At 41.7% G+C, this 6509-nt stretch overlaps 1 pseudogene; it reads right to left on the bottom strand.

The window, feature by feature from the left end:
- Positions 1 to 4069: 4069 nt before the first annotated feature.
- Positions 4070 to 5411, bottom strand: LOC132219641 (serine/arginine-rich splicing factor 3-like; annotated as a pseudogene).
- Between the last annotated feature and the right edge of the window lie 1098 nt (positions 5412 to 6509).

The following is a 6509-nucleotide window of genomic DNA, read 5'->3' as shown; positions in this document are numbered from 1 at the left end:
GCCTAAGATGGCAATCAGACATCCCTCTGGCAGCCCAGCAGCCCTCAGGGGATGTCCACTTGTCAGCAGGGAGCAGGCCTAAACTGCAGTCAGATATCTTTAGCGCTGCTGAGGAGGCAGGAGAGGCTCCTACCACCACCGCTGTACTGGCAGCCATCAGCCTGGCTTGTGGCTGAGCAGAGCTCCTCCCATGTGAGAGCGCCCTGACCACCAGAAGCCACCTCCTGCATTGAGCGTCTGTCCCCTGGTGGTCAGTGTGTGTCATAGTGACCAGTCATTCCCAGTCTTTCTGCTGTTAGAGTCAGTTTGGATATTACCCTTTTACTATATAGGATAGAGGCCTGGTGCACGGGTGGGGGCTGGCTGGTTTGCCCTGAAGGGTGTCCTGGATCAGGGTGGGGGTCCCACTTGGGTGCCTGGCCAGACTGGATGAGGGGCTGATGGCTGTTTGCAGCTGGTCACACCCCCTTCAGGGTGGGGGTCCCCACTGGGGTGCCTGGCCAGTCTGGGTGAGGGGCTGAGGGCCGTTTTCAGGCTGGCGGGTGACTGAAGCTCCCAACCTCTCCTTTTTTTCGTTTTTTTTTATTCTGGGATTTATTTTCCTTCTATGGCTGCCACTGGGACTGAGAGCCAGCTTTAGCTCTGATGCTCAGCTCCAGCTCTGAGACCTCGGCTGCTGAAAGCAGGTATCTGGGTTTGTTTGGCTTCTATAATTGAAACACTATTGCAGCTCCAGCTCTGAGGCCCGGCTGGCTGAAAGCAGGTTTCTGGGGTTTGTTTAGCTTCTATAATTGAAACATTGTTTCTTAGAGTGCATCTCAGAGGCCGGCAGCGGCAGACGGCGAACCTTGGATTCCTCCATCACTGGAGCAAGCAAGCCTCCTGTTTGCTTCAGCTGCCTGGCTGCCAGCCGCCATCTTGGTTGGCCGTTAATTTGCATATAGCCTTGATTAGCCAATGGGAAGTGTGTCGGAGATATGGTTAATTATCATGTTTGTCTATTATTGGATAGGATAGTGATCAATATTTAGTTCTCATGTAATTATCAACATTTTAAAAGTTGATTCAAGACCTCTTTTTATTTTGTTTCTTTTATCTAGAATATCTCCCATATTTTCATATAGATTGTATATTCATAGCTCTGTTCAAATATAACTTTATTAATAAAGCCTGATGATGATAGCAAATTCCATAGATAGATTTTCTTATCTATCAGACATGATTTTCAGCACTGTAGGTACTAATACTAATCCCAATATTGCAAATAAACCAAGACACAGAAAGGTATATTAGTTTTTCCAAAGTCACATTATTAGTAAGAGTGGAGTTAAGATTCAAATCCAAGCAGTGTTGCAATGTAGACCATGACCTTAAACTCTAAACCATATTTGCTCTAATTTAAATAAAGTTTCCAGACTCCCTCTACTAATTAACTAACTTCACCCTGTGCCTTACAACTTTCTCTGTGTTCCTGCATAGCTCATATTGTCATCTATGGCAGAGCATGTCAAGTGTTCACTTGTTTTTGCTCTGCCTTTGATGTACAACCAAGCTATATTTTCTTGTAGTTAGTGGGTCATGTAATTAACTTGTGTCAAGCAGGACATGGTCAGAAATGATGTGCATTACTTCTAAACCTGCTCTGTGATGACTTCCAGGTGCTCAGAAGTGGATTTACAGTGAAACTAATGAAGGTTAATACTGAGGGATCTCTCCTGTTACAGCTTCCTTCAAGACTCACGGAGGGTCCTAGAATTGTGTGCGCATGTTCTTGTAAAATATATTTTTAACTACAACCCTTTATGAAATCAGTTTCTTTTCATGATAATTCTGTCACATTTCACCGTTTGTTATGTGTGATTAGAGTCATGGCAAGTATTTGGGGATTTGAAAAGAGGAATGTTGAGTTAAAGATCTGTGTGAATGGGCTCTGGGAAAATAAAATCATATGTTTTTTTTCTTTTCCCCATTTATATTTAATTGGTTGTTTGTCATCCAGACGTGTAAATAGCTTTCAAGAGTTAATCATCCATTGTGCCTATTCATACAAAGAATTATCAGGATATTGCTATATTCCATGGAACTCAGCATCAGTGTTAAAGAAATGGAGAACTCAGGTTTGAAATGCAGAGTTCCAGAGGAAGTACATAGAAAATTATTCCAGTTATCAGATTTGTAAAATTAATGAATTAGATTTGTTTCTCACTGAAATCTAGTCAAAAGGATGTGTATTCTTGTGAAGATAATGAAAATCAAAACATCCCCAAACATGGAAAGAAAATAACAGAAAAAATGAAAGTAATAATTCTGATGAAAACACCATGTAATGTGTTTTGTTAAACTCCTAAGCTTTTGACATTTGTCAGGGCAGGTACCAGCACCTAGTATAATAAAATAAGTACTAAAATACCCAACTCCTTATATATTGATGTTGTGCCTGCATGAGCTCCGTGATGATAGAGTATTTGCTATTTGTTCACCACTTGATCTCCAGAAATTAAAATGGAATCTGACATATAATAATCTGCCAGTACATATTTTTTTAAATTTCTATGTACATCATAGTGGGATTTTAGGATACCAGAAATAGATACCAGTATTATAGTAGTTTCCTATGAAGGAAAAAGACTCAGGCTGATTGACATCATCAGACTTGCAAATACTACAAGACAAAAGAGCAGCACTATTTTCTACTGCTGGATAACAGATTACCACACATTAGTGGCTTAAAAGAGCACACTTTTTTTTTATCTCAAAACTTCTGAGGGCCTGGAAAGTAGCAGGCTGGGTGCTATGCTGAAGGCTCACAGGACTGTGATCAAGGTATTGGTCAGGGTCGTAGTCTTATCTTAGGCTTGGGGTCCTCTTCTCACTGTGGTTGCCAGAACTTAATTTCTTAAAGTTGTAGGATTGAGGCCCTTAGCTGTGAGAGACCATTTTTCCAGGTGGGTCTCTCCAGAACATTTGCTTCTTCAAGGTCAGCATATTATTTCAGCATATTATCTATCAAGTTTAATATTTGAAAGATTTTGTATGGAATTAATACTGTCATATTGTTTAATACTTTTCTGTTGGGGTCTAACCCCAGCAGGTCCAGGGGTTCCGAAAGGTGTGGACAGAGTCAGCGAAGAAGGAATGACACAGAGTTCAGTTGATCAGCAGCCTAGCCAGGTTCTCTACCCAGGATCTCCAACCAAGTTCTGGGTCTTATTATCTTGTTACATCTATATTTATACCAGTTGATTTTAATCCTATCCATTCTATTCCAAAGATTAGGGTGTTCCTTGTCTCCATTCCAAGGTTACTCTATTGTTCTATCAAGCTACAAGGAAGTAACTGAAGGATATTATCCTAAGTAAAGATTATGTAGCTTAAGCATGATTGTTTGCAGTTAAAGTGATTAACTACCCGTCTGGCACTTAGTTAAGGGGTTTTGCAGATTTATTCCCTTCCTTAGTCCTGTTAATCCCTAACTCTAGGGAAAAATCCTCACCTGGGGAAAAAACCTTTCTCGGGGAGGTGGTTCTGTTTAAAACACATAGTGCTAAGAGGGGGAGCAAACATACACTATATACGCCAGGTCCCTTGAAACATAAGCCGTACAGATCTTTCTTCCCTACATCGACTGTGTCAAGCAGCAAGGGTGGATCAGTTTCTGGCAAATTCCTCCTTTTTTTTAAAAAAAAAACTATATATTATTAATTTTTTACAGAGAGGAGGGGAGAAGGATAGAGAGTCAGAAACATCCATGAGAGAGAAACATTGATCAGCCGCCTCCTGCACACCCCCCACTGGGGATGTGCCCGCAACCAAGGTACATGCCCTTGACCGGAATCGAACCTGGGACCTTTCAGTCCACAGGCTAACGCTCTATCCACTGAGCCATACCAGTCAGGGCAAATTCCATTTTTATTTTTAAAATGACAACGCATGTAAATCAGTGGCCATCTCTCAGATTGGGTTGTTTAAGACACAGAAGACTTGTTTGTGACTTTGCCAACAGGTCAGTCCTAGGCTTAACCCTATATTGGCTCCCCACATCTCTCTTTCTCTCTCTCTCTCTCTTTAATCCCAAGGATTCTCACAAAACATTACAAATGACAGCATGGAAAAAATTTTGCACAGTAACTCAAAGTTCAGCTCTACAATGTACCCTTAAACTGGCGGGACGCTGTTCTCTTTAATAGTCTCAAACTTCCAAGTGAAGAATGTTACCAATAGTCATGTATTCATATAGAGCAATCACTTAAATTTATGACCGAAAGCAAAAGTAAACTAACTTTCTTAAAACTTCTTAGATTCTACACTAACAGGACATCTGCTCAGTGTAAAGACTACTTGGATTTTTTTAAACCTCTCATCTAGTTTAAGGGTGCAGCTTTAAATTTTAGCTGCTGGCTTGTGTTCACCGCAGCTTTCGAAGACTGCTTGTCCAACTACAGCTACATATGAGGTCACAGCTTTGGAAAGTCTTACATCCCATTTTGCCAGTTTTGTTTCCACAATATTCCACATCACACTTTAGCTGGGCAGAGGTTAAGAGGTTTGTCATCGGTCAACGCAAGACTGAAGTTCAAAGCAAAGTCAATTTTGCTTAAGGGAACATTGTAAAATAACAATTCTTGATATTACATGCCTCATATGATCCATTTCAAACCATAGAGAATTCTATCTCTATGTGTCACTTTTCCAAACAAACAAGTGTGAACAGCTAAAACATCTTAAAAATGCACCAAGCTAAGGAAGTCTCAAACAGCACTTGAATTTTCTGTACATCTTCCTGTCAGATGAAGGTATTTCTTGTACACCACTCATCTTGCAAACTGGTCTTCTATTTCCTTTCATTTGACCTAGATCGTCTTCGAGACCTGGAGAAGTGTCGAGAGGGTTTATGATTTCTCTCCCAGGACAGTGATCTCTCTCTTCTCCTATCCCTGGAAAGGGACCTGCTCTGGCTACGGGAGAAGCTTCTGCGTCTTGGAGATCTGTGGCGAGGTGGAGGACTCCTTCAATGATAATCATCTCGAGGGCGACGATCCCAAGAGGGAGGCGTGCCCTGATTTGGACTTCTCTTCTCACCGTTAGACAGTTCCACTCTCACTCGGCGGCCGCATAGTGATCTCCCATCTAGCTCTCGCACAGCATCAGCTGCATCTCGGGGATCTTCAAACTGCACGAAAGCAAAGCCGGGAGGGTTTCTAGCCACCCACACACTTCTGAGTGGCCCATAAAAGCCAAAAGCCCGTTCCAATTCTCTCTTGTCACCGTTGTCCCCAAGATTTCCCACATAAACCTTATAATCCAATGGACCAGAATCAGGATGCATTTTGAGATCGGGAGTGAGAAACTCAGCGGCTGAAGTCCACACACCCTCGGATGACTCTCCGGCTCCACAGGTCTGCGCACCTCCCCACGTGGACAAAATTGCCTGCCCAAACAGGTCCAGGGGTTCCCAAAGGTGTGGACGGAGTCAGTGAAGAAGGAATGACACGGAGACAGCGTTCAGTTCATCAGCATAGCCAGGTTCTGTAGCCAGGATCTCCAGCCAAGTTCTGTCCAGGGTCTCCAGCCAGACTGTGTTTATTCCTCCTGTTACATCTGTATTTATACCAGTTGGTCTTAATCCTATCCATTCTATTCCAAAGGTTAGGGCGTTTTTTATCTCCATTACAGGGAGCAAAGATTATGTAGCTTAAGCATGATTGTTCATAGTTAAAGTGATTAACTATCCCCCTGGCACTTAGTTAAGGGGTTTTACTGATAAAAATTCCCACCTGGGGAAACAAACTTTCTCAGGGAGGTGACCTTGGTTAAAACACACAGCACTAAGGGGAGCAAACATATTAAGAACAGTATGCCACATAGGCCAGGTCCCTGGAAGCATAAGCTGTGCAGATGTTTCTTCCCTGCAGCGACTGTGTCCAGCAGCAAGGATGGATCAATTTTCTGCACTTCTCATTTAAATAGGTTTTGATACAGCGGACCATATGTGGTAGTTATTACAAAATCAAAAATAAATATTACACTTCAGTGTGTAAAAATAAAATGTCAGTATCAGAATTTAGGATATGCAATGTGAAGAAAATATAGAAGTACTAATAACCACCAATTTTCAGTGTAGAGGGTCAAATGTTATGGCAAACGTGGAAAAATAAATAAAACTTTTTAGAACTAAAATAAAAGCATACATAAGTACTATGCAGAGGTAATCTATAATAAGTAAGAATGTCAGAGAATGAATACCCACTATCTAAAGTTGAAAATCAATAAATGTAATTAGGAAAGCACCATAAAACTAAAGTTTTTTTCTTTTTTTTTTTTAAATGTAGTTTATTGATTTTTTACAGAGAGGAGGGGAGAAGGATAGAGAGTCAGAAACATCCATGAGAGAGAAACATCGATCAGCTGCCTCCTGCACATCTCCCACTGGGGATATGCCTGCAACCCAGGTACATGCCCTTGACCGGAATCGAACCTGGGACCCTTCAGTCCGCAGGCTGACGCTCTAT

This window comes from Myotis daubentonii, chromosome 1 (assembly GCF_963259705.1).
Source record: "Myotis daubentonii chromosome 1, mMyoDau2.1, whole genome shotgun sequence".
Classification (NCBI taxonomy): domain Eukaryota; kingdom Metazoa; phylum Chordata; class Mammalia; order Chiroptera; family Vespertilionidae; genus Myotis; species Myotis daubentonii.
The sequence above is the reverse complement of the archived record's forward strand: the minus strand, read 5'-3'. Positions and strand labels throughout refer to the sequence as shown.